At 40.8% G+C, this 16,998-nt stretch overlaps 2 protein-coding genes and 2 long non-coding RNA genes across 8 annotated transcripts in view; 2 read left to right on the top strand and 2 right to left on the bottom strand.

Moving 5' to 3' along the window:
• The window catches only part of LOC310724664 (uncharacterized protein), a 391,691-nt gene that overhangs the window by 33,767 nt on the left and 340,926 nt on the right, over positions 1–16,998 (bottom strand). The window contains exon 1 of one of the 2 annotated variants that reach the window (XM_083538929.1): positions 12,620–12,797. The exons of the other annotated variant lie outside the window; for it this stretch is intronic. The gene's annotated coding sequence lies outside the window, so the exon portion shown is untranslated. Of the gene's footprint in view, positions 1–12,619; positions 12,798–16,998 lie in introns of those variants that run through there. 2 annotated transcript variants of the gene reach the window in all.
• The window catches only part of LOC310724284 (uncharacterized protein), a 699,798-nt gene that overhangs the window by 625,558 nt on the left and 57,242 nt on the right, over positions 1–16,998 (bottom strand). The gene's annotated exons all lie outside the window — the stretch shown is intronic.
• LOC310725572 overlaps positions 1–16,998 on the top strand; it is a 69,685-nt gene that overhangs the window by 37,245 nt on the left and 15,442 nt on the right. The window lies entirely within an intron of this gene.
• Positions 6,312–12,161, top strand: LOC310725501. 2 transcript variants are annotated; one of them, XR_014533383.1, is made up of 3 exons: positions 6,312–7,969; positions 8,760–9,511; positions 9,932–12,161. It is a non-coding gene; the product is annotated as an uncharacterized lncRNA (long non-coding RNA). The 2 variants fall into 2 exon arrangements; XR_014533384.1 differs by having other exon boundaries at positions 8,760–12,161.

The raw sequence follows: 16,998 nt of genomic DNA, 5'->3' as shown, positions 1-16,998 counted from the left end.
AATACAGTATTCTTTATGCATGAGCAAGCATTGAGAGGCTTACTTAAAGAATATTAGTTTACCGTTATATCCTCTGACTAAGATTCGGACTGGCCAATGTGCCTCCTTGAGCAGGTATCGTTAGCCAAGAACATGGTTCTAAGCGACTCCGGATCCATAATGAATGATTAACTGAAAAGACAGAATGCAACCAATAAGGTGATCATCTTAAATTAGAGATATTCAAGGTAAATCTTTATTATAAATTGGAGTCAGATTAGAGGTAAAAATTAGATTCATGTAACAATGTGCAATCAATTTGATTAATCTTTTACAGCCGCGCGAGAAGGACTAACACACAGCATACCTTCACCCACACCAGAGGATTCCGTCATTGGGCCATTGGGTGGGCACCTTACATCTTACTTAGATTTTAGTTCTGTGTTGCTTTGTGTCATTTTGTCTTGTATTATGGAGCACTTCGGTCCTTAAGCAATATTGTTTTGTTTTACTGTGTACTGCACCAACTGTAAAGCATATGAATTTATTTGACTGTAGGGGCTATTTTTAATTTCTTGTAGATAGATAGATAGATAGATAGATAGATAGATAGATAGATAGATAGATAGATAGATAGATAGATAGATAGATAGATAGATAGATAGATAGATAGATAGATAGATAGATAGATAGATAGATAGATAGATAGATAGATAGATAGATAGATAGGTACACTGTTAAAAAAGTTTCCGTTAAAAAACAGTAAAGAACTGGCAGCACGGTTGCCAGCAATTTACTGTAAAATTACCAGTGTCTTAGTGTAGGGTAAAATTACAGTTGTCTTCTGTTTATTAAAAAACAGTAAGGAACTGGCAGCACGGTTGCCAGCAACTTACTGTAAAATTACTGTGTCTTAGTGTTGGTGAAATTTACAGTTGGCTAGTGTTTTTGCAAAAACAACATAACACTGTTTAAATGTACTCTTTAACAAAAGTAAATCAACTTTAGAGAGTTATTTCAAAACATAATTTCTTTATTAAACTGTCTTAGTATAAAACCTAAATGACATTAAAGAAAATAACACAGATTCTTATTTACAGAACATTTGTATGAAATAAAAACAATGGTCAACCAAAAGTCCAAAGCTTATTACATGCATGGAAATACATCTAAATGTAAAAAAAAATTACTCTGGAAAGAGAGACAAAGTGAATGACAGAAAACACCCAATATATACCGTATTTTTGAGTGAATATGCATGTGTGTGATGTGTGTGTTGTGAGTGTGTGTATGCGATGCTTGTGTGTCTCTGTGGTGTGTATTACTTATATAAAGTCCCACTTAAAATCTATTAATTTTTAAAGTAGACTGGCGACACGTTCGCTTTGATACTCCTACAGCCTTGTGCTCTTTTCCGGATTTATCCCGATTAACCGCCTGAAAAACAAATGTGTGTGTTTAGACCTAGTGGAGGGGAAATGATTACTCACAGAAAACATAAAGCAAAGAATATTCTTGTATAAAAAAACAGTTTTTATTCCGGAAAGAAAACAAGCATTAGCACGCAGATCTTTTGGGCAAAAAGTAAAACACAATAACACCGATAATTAAGGGTTTTTTTTTCTAACGCCGGAGGCTTCACGAATTTCAGAAAAGCAGCGGAAAACACCAGTCATTTTAGTGTGATACAAAGACAATGTGATTTCAGTGCAATGGAGTTTGAAAAATTAACTTTAAAGAAGGATTATCACATATTTTCTGAATGAAACTTACCCGGTAATTGGGAATAATGCAACCCGAGTCAGAAATCCAGCTGCACAACACAGTGATGCATTTGGCGTATCAATCACTGAAAATGAGCAAATAGAAGATCGATTAATTTCCAATATCCACCACACGTTAGCTGCCAAAGCAAATGTAATGAATTTTGTCGCGCAAACAAACCAGAATTGCAATTCAAGACAGAAATTACAATGACCTGTTATTGTTACGAAGACGGATAAAAGTCCCCACGTGCTCACTGCAGTTTACAAAAATACTGTATAGTAATGTTTTTTTTTCTCTGAGTAATAAATACAGCAAAATGCCGTTATATTGTGTCTACATCATTTCACAACAACAATAAAACAGCAATGTACTGCTTTTGAACATAACATTATTATCCTGTTGAAATTCTGCCGTAAATTAACAGCAATTTCTAACAGTGTAGGTAGGTATGTAGTTCTGGAGGTGACCTAAAAACCCCTCCTGTGGTAAAAAAATACAAAAACAAAAAACTAACACCTGATAAAGATCTTCCCTGGGACAAATCTCACATCAGTAGGACAGAATGTTCCCCAAACCTGAGATCTTTATTTTTCAAATCAAATCTAATCAAATTTTATTTACATACAGGGGTACGACATGTAGTGAAATGTTTTGTACGATGGTCCGGCATGAGGGAATAGGATGGGGAAAAGAAAAGGAGGCAGATAAATAACTATAAGGTATAAGAAAAACTATTAAAATAAAATAAAATAAATAAATAAAATAAAATAAAAGAATATAAGGTATAAAGATATATAGATATATAAAAGGATAATGTATGAAACAAATATACATATAAACAGTTTTGGTCTGTTCTACTGATATTGTACTAAGATCATATTTCCAATCGCACTGAAACCTTTAAAATGATACCAAACATGTAAAGGTAAAATTCATACATTCTTAAATTATAATAACTGCAGTATGCAAGTATAGTAGCTTGAATTCCAGGAACCTCTTAATCATCTTTCCATGACCCGGTCATATCCCCAGGGGGGAAAGAGGGGGCTCAAGGATGGGTGAGTGGGCAGCTGAACAGATGTCTTCCTCTCCTCAAATTAAAGAGATCTTCCCCTCAGATTAGAAAGTTTAATGTTTTGTTGCATGGCAGTTCTCAGGGTCTGACCTCATGGAAAGATCTGACCATCCTTACAACTTCCTCAATAATTCCTGAGGAACAGGAAATGGCAGCACTGGAGAGCAAAAATCTGTAACGCTCTGGGCAGGTTTAGATTCAGCATGTGAGCACGTCGTACATATAATAAAGTAAAAATCTATAATTATTGTAATGTTTAATGAAAATTTAATATTTAAAATTTTGTTGTGTTTTGTTTATTTTAATAAAGTTTTATTTAAATCCTAACTAAAAATAAAAGTCCTCAGTTAGTTAAAAACATCAGAAATAACACTTTGGCATTCAACACATTACTAAAGAATTTTATTCAATAAATTAATTTTAATAACTCAATCCATTCAGTTTTGTTTGGTAATTTAAACTCTGTAGATTCAGTTCAAGTAACTCGGTTAAAAAAAAAATTATTTAAAAATAATAAGGTCCAGAAGAGTCGGTTCACTGGTTTCGATTCAATTGAGTCTGAATCAATAGATTCACTAGTAAATGACTCGATTCCACAGTTCTAAAAAATCTGTAACATAAAACATTCTGTCTCCTAAAAATAATTTTTCAGCAGTTTCACTAAAGAAAAAGAAACTTTTGATTCCAAACATCTCAACATTCACTGTTTCTAGTTCAATAACAGAACAAATAGCATTCGTACAGGTCAGAGTCTAATTTGAGGTTTGATCAAGTTTTTATTGGATTCTTTGATTGGATGTTTGATTGAGTTCTTGCATGTAGGTGATACTTTTAATAAATGTAATACTAACTTCATGCAGGTTCTCATCATAAAGACTGGATGTTATAAAAAAAACTTTTTGACAAAATAAATTGTTTCAATGTTATTAAATCTGTACTCGTCATTTCTACATTATTTATTACATTAATTTTAATCAGCTTCATTTAACTACTACTTATTAGCTAGCTATTTATTTAGCTACTTCACACCTGGAAAAGGCTGGGAGCACTGTGAGAGTCATGTTTTTGACTTCTCTAGTGCTTTTAACACCATCCAACCTGTGCTCCTGAGGGATAAGATGGTGTACATGGGAGTGGACAATCATCTGTCAGCCTGGATACTGGACTACCTAAATGACCGACCACAGTATGTGAGGACTCGTGACTGTGAGTCTGACATGATTGTCTGCAACACTGGAGCCCCGCAGGGAATGGTTCTTGCCCCGTTTCTCTTCACCATTTACACAGCAGACTTCATGTTTAGCTCAGCAACCTGTCACCTACAGAAGTTCTCTGATGACTCTGCCATCGTCGGTCTGATCACGAATGATGATGACAGGGAGTACAGAGGACTTATACAGAACTTTGTGGACTGGTGCCAACGGAGCTGCCTCCAGATAAACGCGGGGAAAACCAAAGAACTGGTGGTGGATTTCCATAGGCCCAAACACACTTCATCACTTCCATTGGTAAACATTCAGGGAAAGGACATTGTGAGAGTGGACTCTTACAAATACCTGGGTGTTCACTTAAACAACAAACTGGACTGGACTGACAACACTGAAGCAATCTATAAGAAAGGGCAGAGCAGACTCTTTCTGCTGAGGAGACTAAGGTCTTTTGGAGTGCAGGGAGAGCTACTGAAGACCTTTTTTGACTCTGTTGTGGCATCAGCCATATTCTATGGAGTGGTCTGCTGGGGTAGCAGCATCTCTACTGCAGACAGGAAGAGACTAGACAAGCTGATCAGGAAGGCCAGCTCAGTCCTGGGGATTCCCCTGGACACTGTACAGGAGGTGGGAGAAAGGAGGATGGTAGCAAAACTATCATCATTACTGCAGAACACCTCCCACCCCCTGTATGAAACTGTTACCTCGTTGAGCAGCTTCTTCAGTGACTGTTACATCCTAAGTGTCTGAAGGAGCGATACAGAAGGTCTTTACTCCCTGCTGCTATTAGACTGTACAATAAAAGCTGCTCCCAGTGAACCATTAACCAAAATATACACTGCGATTACTGTTCAATGGTGTAATAGTTACTGTTTTTACTATTTAATAACACTACTGTGTGCAATATTACCTGCAATACGTGCAATATCACCTGAAATACGTGCAATATTACCTGCAATACGTGCAATACCACCTGTGTGCAATACAACCTGCAATACGTACTTTCCCTCATCTGTATTTATATATTGTGTTGTGTATATAGTTGTAATATTATAGTATGTCTTATTCGTCTATTCTTTTATATATTTGCATTTATTATTTATTAATTTTTTTTCATGCTGCTGTAACAAAGAAATTTCCCCACTGTGGGACGAATAAAGGTTTTTCTTATCTTATATTAATCTCTTAAGTTTAAGACGGTTTAATATTATCAAGAAAAATATCTATAATATAATTATTAATATTAATGATGATAATAATAATAATAATAATAATAATAATAATAATAATAATAATAATAATAATAATTTGTTTTTGAATTTGTTAATTTGTTTTTTGGATTTGTTATTTTGTCTTCGGATTTGTTCATTTGTTTTTGGATTTGTTTTGTTTTTGCATTTGTTATTTTGTTTTCGGATTTGTTTATGTGTTTTGCACTTCTCGGCCACTGTACTAATTTGGTAATCTTTGTTTATAACTTGGCTTATTTAAAAAAAGCAACATTTGATGTAAAATTCCCTTTAAAAGTGTAGTACAGTGTAATTCATCGTGATACCGCTAGAAGGAGCTTAAGTTTAGTAGAACATTACTGACATCTACTGGACATCGAACACTTTTTAAAATGAAGTGGACGTTTAAACAGTACTGTATGATAAAGAAGTGTTTAAATAAAGACATTTATGTGCAGAAATACCAGATGTAATTATTCTTACTGTTTGTGTTTAATTTATAATGTGACCCAGACAGCACCTATATTTTATAGTTTCACTGGAAACAATTTAAAATAAGGTTATGAATGTTTGAACACAATGATTATTGGTGAATGGGCTGTGAGGGAAGTGGCACCAAGTAAAATCTTGCCCAGGGCAGAAAATTGACCAGGGCCGGCCCTGTGCAGGATGAAGGGAGTGTGTTGAACTGTTGGAGCCGGCGTAGAGGATGGAGGGAGGGTGGGATTTAAGTGGACAAGAAATATGTGTTGTTCATGTCACACAGATTTACATTTTATTTAAATTCTCTTGTGTGGATACGCTGGTGTGATTTGAGATTACCCTGTTGAGTAAAACTCTTCTCACACTGTTCACAGTGATAAGGCTTCTCTCCTGTGTGGATACGCTGGTGTCTTTTCAGAACAGCAATTTTAGTAAAACTCTTCCCACAATCTGAGCAGTGGTGCATCTGGAAAACAATATAAAATGATTCAATATACTGTAATAATTTTAGATGTGGTCTTGCATGTTATCAGAAATGTCTGCTATAGTAATCTGATATGAAATTTTTTTATTCCTTCATATATAAATACATGAAATCAGTCCTGAAGCAATCCAGAAAAGTAATGGGTTAAAAGCCACATTTCTCATGAGTTTATATTTGAAATTGAATAAAGATATCATAAAAAATGAGATTCCTACAAACATTTATCCAAGACTATGTCTGGTTCGCCCCTCCCCACCCAAATTTTAGGACTCACAGCTGAAATGCTCTACCTAAGTTTAAATGTTCACAGTTCCTGATAAAAATGTGCTACATACACAATTTAAATATCTTTGGAAAGAAGACACTTTGAGCTTTACTCTCCATCATCAAAGTTGATATTGCTCAAAGAGATATTAAGTTATAGATGATGAAGTCTCATGAAAATACATTTCCTGCATTGAACATTATTTTTATTTTATATATAAATACATGAAATCAGTCCTGGAGCAATCCAGAACAGCACTGGGTTGAAAGCCACATGTCTCATGAGTTTATATTTCAAATTTTATGAAGAATTTTCATAACAAATGAGATTCCTACAAACATTTATCTGAGATTATGTCTGATCCTTTTCTCCCTCCCCCTGTTTGAGAGACACCTGCTAAACTCAGGTGATCATTCATACTCTATTCATACAGTCTGCATAGAAATGAACTGCTGACCATTAAAGGCTTTTGTTCTACATGTTTGGGGCTATTGATATTGATTTGGCATTCATATTGATGGCCAGGTAGCCAGACAAGCTCTTGTTCTACAGTCATGACCATTCATATTGATGTCTGGCCATTCCAATCTCAACAATACACACACACACACACACACACACACACACACACACACACACACACACACACACACACACACACAGACTTTTCAAGCATTTCTCTTATAAAAACTAACAGGCAATAAAACCAATAAAATCGTATAAAACTATAAAGGGAGATATATTGTAACTTACAGATGTAAAATCACATCTCCATGCAGATCTCCAAGTCTCTGTTGTTACTCCGCTTCCAAAAATATTTTCCACATCGCTGCTTTTTTGCAAATCTCAGATAAAACAACTTTTTTGATTGTCCATTTTTTTCCTTGTTTTCTTTGTTTTTTTGTAAACAAAGGCTAGTTAGCCCGAGCTATAAACAGCTGTTTGTGTTCACCTGAGAGCTGCATCACTTCCTGGTTTGTTACTATGCACGAGCTACTTCCGGCAGTAAGAGTTTGTAAATTGTAATAAAACTAAGACTCACACACGTGGAGAATAAAATCCTCCTATATATCGTTAGAATCCTGCACTTATTGGCTACATTTGCCATCAATCATTTTGTTTCCATAATGCTACTGGCTGGAAAGAAAAGGTTTGAAATGAGAGGTGGATCATAAAAAAAACATGACAACACCTGCAGAGAGAGTGGAGTCTCAACCCAGGATTCCACCTCTTTTACTTTTTAATTTTTATTATAATTTTTTTCTCAACCGTTTTTAACACTATTTTCTACCAGCCATATTTTTTTTTTTTTTACCAGCAAGATGTCTTTTTTTATGTGAAAGTTATTCGGAATTATAATAATGTAAATAGTGCGGTTTTTTTATGCACGTTGTTATTGTGTACTGCTCCATTGAAAAACAGAGATCTGAAATCACTGCTTGAGACTTAAAGCTTTAGAATGATGTATAGTTAGTCATGGTTACTCTTCTCCATTTTTATTTAACCTATTGCTAAAGATCAACACCTGAGAACAATGGGCTATTTGTTGCGCTCACGCAACAACGAGGCCTAAAGGGTTAACTATTTAATACTTGTATAAAATCTTCCAAAATCCCCGATATTTATGTCTTCAAGGTGGAGGAGTTTTCCCAGTACCAGACCAGGCAGCATTATATCATCTTATTTTCAATTCCAGGAGACAGAGAAAAAGACTGTGGAACCCGTTGTGCTTCTGTGATAACATCAGAGCTTAACAGGATTCAGTCCACGATCACAAAGCTACCTGAAACTATGTTCAAGCAATGTTTGGGTGATTTTGGATTTAGCAAAATAAATTTCTGATTCAGAACATTGGCTAATAGTAGCTCTCATCAAACAAAGCTCAAAATCTGGACTGGTGCAAACGATCTGTACCTACTGAGCTGATCTGCATGCTGTCTTCCAAATGATGTGTGAAAATCCCTGTGGTTGGGACAACAATACATTGATGACGACTGCAGTTAATTATCTGTGGCTGTCAAAAGCAGCAACCTACTTCCTTCTATTGGTCTATGAGGACTTTTTCAATCAACTTGTTAGCATGTACCTCCGCCTTCAGACTCTTAGCTGAAAATCACCTACCTAAATGTAAATGTGAACAGTTCCTGACCAAAGTGTTCTACATACACAATTTAGATACATTCAGAAAGAAGATACTCTGACCCAGCCATTAGTGTTGCACAAGTCAGTGCACTCTTAGTGCAGGTCTTAACCCCGGATACATGTGGAGGGTTGCGTTATGAAGGACATCCAGTGTAAAACATGTGCCAAATCAAACATGCAGATCACGAATCAGAATTTCATATCGGATCGGTCGAGGCCCGGGTTACCATCGACCACCACATGTATCGTTAGCCAACAGGGTACCGGTGGAAATTGGGCTACGGTTAGCCGAAGGAGGAGAAGGAGAGGAGGAAGACGTCTACAGAGGCAGCGGAAAAAGAAGTGAAGGAGAGTGGAGGTTCGTGTTGGTACTATGATTGGTAAAGGGAGAGAGGGAGCTGATATGATGAAGAGGAGAAAGGTAGATATGTTGTTTGTTTAGAAGACCAAATGGAAAGCGAATAAGACCAGAAACATTGGAGGTGTTTAAACTGTTCTATCATGGTGTGGATGGAAAGAGAAATGGTGTAGGGGTGATTCTGAAGGAAGATTACAGTAAGAGTGTAGTGGAGGTGAAGAGAGTTTCTGATAGGGTGATGAAGGTGAAGCTGGAAGTTGAAGGGGAGATGATAAATATCATCAAGTGCTTATGCTCCACAGGTTGGCTGTGAGATGGAGGAGAAGGAAAAATTCTGGAGTGAGTTAGATGAAGTGGTAGATGGTGAACCTAGAAATGAAAGATTGGTGATTGGGGCAGACTTTAAAGGGCATGTAGGTGAAGGAAACAGAGGTGATGAGGAGGTGATGGTAGGTATGGAATTAAGGAGAAGAATGTGGAATGGCAGATGGTGGTAGACTTTTGCTAAAAAGAGGAAAATGGCAGTGGTGAACACGTATTTTAAGAAAAAGGAGGATCATAGAGTGACGTATAAGAGTGGAGGAAGGTGCACACAGGTAGACTATGTTCTATGTAGGAGATGCAACCTGAAGGAAATTGCCGACTGTAAGGTGTTGCCAGGGACAGCGATGTAGCACGTTTTGGAGACAACGTGAGGGAGGCGAGATTGAGATGTTTTGGACATGTGCAGAGGAGGGACATGGGGTGTATCGGTAGGAGAATGCTGAGGATGGAGACGGGAAGGAGAAAAAGAGGAAAGCCAAGGAGGAGGATTATAGAAGTGGTGAAGAAAGACATGCAGGTAGTTGGTGTGAAAAAGGCAGTTGTAAAGGACAGGGGGATATGGAGAAGGATGAACCGCTGTGGCGACCCCTAATGGGAGAAGCCGGAAAAAGACGAAGAAGAAGGTGTTGCCAGGGAACAGTGTAGCTAGACAGCATCGGATGGTGGTCTGTAGGGTGGTTTTGGAGATGAAGAAGAAGAAGAGGAGTAGATTAAGGTCTGAAAGATGAATAAGATGGTGGAAACTGAAGAAGGAAGACTGTAGTGTGAGATTCAGGGAAGAGGCCAGACAGGGGCTCGGTGGTGGTGAAGAGGTGCTGGATGATTGTGGAACTACTGCAGAAATGATAAGGGAGACAGCTAGAAAGGTACTTGGTGTGACATCTGGAAATAGAAAGGAAGACAAAGAAGACGTGGTGGTGGAATGAGGAAGTGCAGGAAAGCAGAAGGAGAAAGAGGTTGGAGAAGCAGAATTGGGTTCGACAGAGTAATGACAAAAGTAGGCAGGAGTACAAAGGAGATGCAGCAGCAGGTAAAGAGGGATGTGGTGAAGGACAAAGGAAAAGCCATATGAGGAGCTGTAGGAGAAGTTGGACACAAAAGAATTTAAAAAGGATTTGTAGCGATTGGCCAAGCAGAGGGACCGAGCTGGGAAGGATGTGCTGCAAGTTAGAGCAATAAAGGATGGAGATGGAAATGTGTTGACTAGTAAGGAGAGTGTGTTGAGAAGGTGGAGGGAGTATTTTGAGCAGCTGATGAATGAGAAAAATGAGAGAGAGAAGGTTGGATGATGTGGAGTTGGTGAAGCAGGATGTAGATAGGATTAGTAAGGAGGAAGTGAGAGCAGTGATTAAGAGGATGAAGAGTGGAAAGTCGGTTGGACCAGATGACATACCGGTAGAAGCATGGAGATGTTTAGGAGCGATGCAGTGGAGTTTTTAACAAGATTGTTTAACAGGATTTTGGATGGTGAGAAGATGCCTGAGGAATGGAGAAGGAGTGTCCTGGTACTGATCTTTAAGAATAAGGGGGATGTGCAGACTTGCAGTAAATACATGGAAATTAAGTTGATCAGTCACACCATGAAGTTATGGGAAAGAGTAGTGGAAGCCAGGCTGAGAGAAGAGGTGACCATCTGTGAGCAGCAGTATCGTTTCATGGGCATGGGGTATATTGTTAAGAGAATGCTGAGGATGGAAAGAGGCAGATGTAGAGGGCAGGGGGTATGGAGACAGATGATCCGCTGTGGCGACCCCTAATGGAAGAAGTCAAATAAAGAAGAAGAAGGAAATAAGTCACTCTGGGTTTTACTGTACATCGTTTTTTGCGCAGGTCCTTTTCTTCCTCCCCCTGCTAGACTCCGGGGGACACTCAGACTATTGTTATACATGTTTGGCTATTCATATAGACTGCATTCATATTAATGTACAGCAATTCAGACTATTGTTAATAATACAGACTGCATTCATACTGCATGCATACTGATGGCTGGACATTTCAATGGACAGGAGGAGAATTCATGATCAGAATCCATTTATCTCCAGTAGCAAGGAGCTGAACAGCTCTGCTAGTGCTAACATTAATTCACCTATTTCTCCATCACCAGCAGCACTCCATTCTCCAACATCTATCTCCCCTACATGCCAGTGTACACATACATACATACAGCGGGTAAAATAAGTATTGAACATGTCAACATTTTTCTCAGTAAATATATTTCTAAAGGTGCTAGAGACATGAAATCTTTATCAGATGTTGGTAACAACCCATGCAATCCACACATACAAAGAAATCAAACCATACATGTCCATAAATGAAGTTGTGTAATGTTGTGAAACACCACACACACAAGAAAAAGTATTGAACACATGAAGACAGGGAGGTGCAAAAAGGAATGAAAAGCCAAGACAGCAGTAGATATCAATCAGTAATTAGAAAGCAATCCTGCCTATTGTCATTGTAAATTAATATCAGCTGCTTCAGTCCCAACTGATGGCCTGTAGAAAGGTGTCCCATTACCAAGGTGTCACACAAGAAACATCTCATGATGGGTAAAAGCGAAGAGCTCTCTCAAGACCTTCGCATCCTTACTGTTGCAAACATACTGATTGCATTGGTTACAGAAGGATTTCTAAACTTCTGAATGTTCTGAATGGTTTGATATCTTTGTATGTCTGGATTTCATGTCTGTTAGTGTTAAGATGGTTCCCACACTGGTTCTCTAAACACATTCCTATGTAATCTTTATGGAAGTCTTTATCTGGATGCACACATCTCCAGTTACTATGTCTACTTACCAAATCAAGAACAGCTTTAGCTCAGGGTTATTCCAGTGTGTATATACTTGTCTGTTATCTGCAATAAACTGAAGAAGAACATTTGTACCATTCTGTGTGCTGTGATTCTTCCCTGATCAGAAAAGACACCACTGGCATCGTTGATCACATGGGAAATAATAAAAATCTAACAATATCAATAGCACCTTATGAAATATATTTACTGAGAAAAATGGTGACATTTTCAATACTTATTTTATCCGCTGTATGTTGTCTCCTGTTATAATCACATGTAAGCATTGCTTATGTTGACATACAGGCTTATGCTCTGATTAAACGGGGTGTATTCGAGCAGATGTAGTTGTGTTGGCCTATTTTGATAATAGATGCCTTTTAGGCTAAGACCACCTGTTCTCTTTGGGTCTATCAACACTGTGATTTCAGGCTACACTAGTACTCAACACAGTGGAAATATGGTTCTAATTTTCAAAAGTAATACTAATAAATGATCTAAAAGTGCGAGGCAGAAACTAAACAAACTTGCAGTCTGCCACTTAATACTTTACTTTAAAACTAAACTTCCTCTGGGAGATCACTGGGATACGCATGTGAATATTTGATCTGTTAACTGGTTGCATGTGTAAAAGCTGTTGGTATCAAACATTGTTTACTTTATCAACTGAGTAGAAAGCCGAAGAACAGATCAAATAGGACAATTGATTAAAGTGTAAAGCTGCTTTGAGACAATGTTCATTGTTAAAAGCGCTATACAAATAAAAATTAATTGAATTGAATTGATTAAATATTTGGGGAGAAATTTCGTGTTTCCTTGTAAAAGGATTTTTTAAATAAAATTGCCCTGCAAACCACACTGAAAGTTGAGACATGAATAAATTGTACCTTTGATCCAGCAGCAGCAGGAGTGTGTGAAGGTTCTCCTAAAGATCTCCGTCTGGACTCTGATTTCATGATCAGAGGTGTATAGAATCAGGACACTGGAAGAAAAATGCAGAGGTTCATGACTCCAGAATGTCCACTAGCTGTTCCCCGAGCAGCTCAGCTGCTACACTTCACTGTGTCTAACCTTTGGGTAAACATCCGCTAAATCCGGGACAAAAACGGGGTTGAAGCTCGCGCGGAAAGTGGAGGAAAAACTCACGCGCCCAACATTAACTTCCGACCGGAGCGCGTGAAAGAACTCTATAGTAGTGATGTCCGGTTCGTAAACTAATCGTTCATTTGAACTGGTTCTTTTTAGTGAACCGGTCGAATCAGTTCACCAAATCGGACTGAATCGTTCAAAACAGTTCGCGTCTCAAATCAGCACTAATCAACAAAATTACTCAAGTTACTCACTTTTGAATGTGTATGACCGTCTATCCGACTCAAAATAAATCAATATCCCTGAGAAAGGGGTTCTTCTCTAGTTTTTCCAACAGTATACACATTAAACTGAAACATGCTGCTGAACAAGTGATCATCACTGAGCATGATACCTGCCGATTCCGAGCAGCACACATACTGCTGTCCTCGAGTCACCAGTACTGTATCAAGAACCATTTCTTTCGTCACGTCCGACATACTACTGATACCAACGAATTGTTTATACTGAGCATGCGCGACCTACCGAGCAGTACGCGTGCTGTCTGACATTGATACACACACACACACACACACTTTTTGGACTCCGAATCAGATGCGTTTGACATACTGTAAAGGCTGGTGCTGCGCTGCTAATATACGAGCACAGGTGAACTGAGGACTTAAATGAAAAGTACGTTTATTTACTAACAACTTAAAACATCAACGTGCCTGTATTGGGTGATTTAGTGCAAAACGTAAATGTAAGGAACATTTCTAAGATGATGATGATTTAATTTAAACAGATAAGCTATATGCCCTAATGCAATAGACATGACTTTATTTAAATGTGTTCTCTTTCATCATCTCGTGTTCGAGATCCACCTATGGGAAGGGCATCCGTACCTGACCTCTGCAGAAGCATCCAATTGCACCAAGTCTGGCTTGACAGACAGGAGCGCGTGCCAATGGCAGGTAAGGCAACGCCCCTTACCCGAGTGCATAAGGCACCTGCACGCGCTACCTCTCCTCAGTTAACATTCGCTTCTCGCGACTTCTGCAATTTTTTCCTCACAGCTTCCTGGTTTTTCTGGACTGCACTTTTTTTTCATCTTCAGGAGGACATATCGTCTGATCAGCCTCCGCCGGACGTGCCCGTCCTCAGCCAGGTTTTTTTTTTTTTTTTCTTTATGGCGCTTTCTAAAGCGGCACCGGCTACTCCGGTGGACAACCTATCGCGGGCCTGCCCGACCGCGTGCGGCACACTCATCGCCGCGAGGGATTCCCATCCCTTCTGTGTTGTCTGCATGGGTCTCAAGCATGCGCAAGAAGCTATTGACCTCCCGGAGAACTGTAGCCATTGCCTGGCGCTCCCAAAAAAGCTCCTGCGTCGCAGACTCAAAACGCCCGCTTCGCAGTGTGTCGATTTTGAGCTCTCCGACTCGGAGGGGGAAAAAGGCGACGCCGCTGCGCACCCGGGGGCCTCCCGCGGTGCGATATTCTCTGACTGGGCTGACTTGTGTCCTTCCCCGTTCGAGGATTTACTACCGGTCGACAACCGTCTCCCCGAAGGACCGACAGGTTCCGGGGATGAGATCGAGGCGGACCTTCTCGACGGCTCGGATGACGAGGTCGCCATCCCGTCCTCCGTGGCCCCTCAGGCTCCCCCCGCCCCATCTCAATCGGTTTTGCTGAAGCTTTGTGAACGCGCTGCCGCCCGGCTCGGCATCGAATGGCCGGCTCTCCTGAATGCTTCGGATCAGGAGAGAGACGTATATGACGGCAAGCTTTTGGGACCTCCTTCCGGCCCGAGAAAGCTGCTTCCCGTCCTCCCTGCATGTGCTAAACACATGAGATATTCCTGGGGAGATCCGCTCGACCTGAAACACGGTCTTGCTGGGTTGGAAGTTAAGGATATGGCGAGTCTCGGCATGGGCGATCCCCCAGTTATCGAGCCTTCCATCGCCAGACACCTCAACCCATCTCAGGGCGGGCTGCTCGCCCCACTCAAGCCCGTCCTCCCGGGTAAAATAGATCGCTTCTCCGCATCGCTTCATCAGGCATCGTACAAAGCCTCAGCTCTCGCTATACGAGCTCTTAATGTCTCCTCGCTGTTGGCCGCGTATCAGGCCGAACTCCTGATCGATTTGGGTCAACAACTGGAGAAAGGGTCACCATCGCCCGATCTCTGGAAGGAGGTCGTCTCGGTCAATGACCTTGTTCTCCGTAATGCCCGTCAGGCTGTCCAAGCGAGCGGGCGTTCTATGGCTTTATCGGTGGTCGGAGAACGTGCACTGTGGCTCAATCTTTCTATTCTCCCTGATAGTGAGAAACGTCGCATCGCAGGAGCGCCGATTGAACCCGGCCAAGCTCTTTTTGGCCCGGCTGTGGCCCTGATGCAACAACGATGCGATGATAAAAAGAAGGAGGACGAGACGTTCAAATTGTGTCTTCCTATGAAGCAGGCGCAGCATCAGACACCATCTGTGCAGCCATCTAACACTTCTGCTGCGGGACGCCATCCCCACTACACTGGCAGAAATTACAGACCTAGCGGGAAACCACCGGCTCAGCAGAGCGGGCCACCTCCCCCGCCTGCTAAGCCCTGGGGTAAGATGTCCTTCGCTGCAGCCGCGGCGAGGAAACCCCCCAACCCCGCCCCTTCGGGTCCTAAACGAAGACGGCCGACCTGATGCTCGGCCACAGGGGGTTTTTGTTCCGCGTTCATGGGCGACCAGCCCTCCGGACACTTGTTCTTCCCTCCAAGTTCGCCCGTCCAAAAGACGGAGGTTCTCCTTCAGCGAGGTCAGCCCCCCCTCGCCGGCGAGGGTCACTCTCTGTTTAGCACAGGCTTCACTGTTCCCCGTGTCGTCCAGAGTGCAGTTCCAGTGGGGAAAGATGTGAGATTAAGTGCAGAAGCAGTGTCACCAAACACTCCCCTTCACTCTCCTCTCACAAATTTAATAAAGGCTACGGCCCCAGTTTTTCACAAAAAAACACAAAAAATAAAAAAAATATCAATAACTGACGAATCCTATGAATTCGTCTCTGGGAGAGAATTGTTCCCCAGATCCCCGCATGTCGTCTCTAGTTTGGCCACTAGATGGCGCCATTGCACCATTAATGAGCGATCCGGCCGGAACGGCTCTCGGCATTTCGCCGGGCTGTGTGGGGACGCTCGGGAGTCACGTGACAGGCTGGCTGGCTGTCTCAGCCCCCGATTGGGTGATTCACACAGTCACGAGGGGTTACAGACTTCAGTTTGCCAAAACACCCCCGCGCTTCAACGGAGTGGTATGGTCCCATACGGATGAGAGCTCCGCTCACATTCTGAAAGACGAAATCTCATCTCTTCTCGAGAAGAGAGCGATTCGAGTTGTATCCCCGCATCTAAGCGATCAGGGTTTTTACTCTCGCTATTTCCTGGTCCCGAAAAAAGACGGTTCGCTCCGTCCTATTCTGGATCTCAGAGTGTTGAACTAACATTTAAGGAAATACAATTTCAGAATGTTATCACACGGCCTGCTCATACGTTCAATAAAGCAGAACGATTGGTTTTGCTAGATCGATCTGAGCGATGCTTTTTTCCACATAAGCATCTATCCTCCGCACATGAAATTCCTTCGTTTCGCCTACCAAGGCGTGTGTTACGAATTCACGGTCCTTCCGTTCGGGCTCGCGCTGAGTCCGAGGACGTTCTGTCTGTGTGTGGAGGCGGGACTTGCGCCTTTGAGATCAGCGGGTATCAGAATTCTCACATACATAGACGATTGGCTTATTATAGCCGATTCGAGAGAGAAAGTGATTCAAAACACTGCCCGTGTGCTCTC

The sequence above is a fragment of the Silurus aristotelis genome, assembly GCF_946808225.1.
Source record: "Silurus aristotelis genome assembly, chromosome: 1".
In the NCBI taxonomy this organism is placed as follows: Eukaryota; Metazoa; Chordata; class Actinopteri; order Siluriformes; family Siluridae; genus Silurus; species Silurus aristotelis.
The sequence above is the reverse complement of the archived record's forward strand: the minus strand, read 5'-3'. Positions and strand labels throughout refer to the sequence as shown.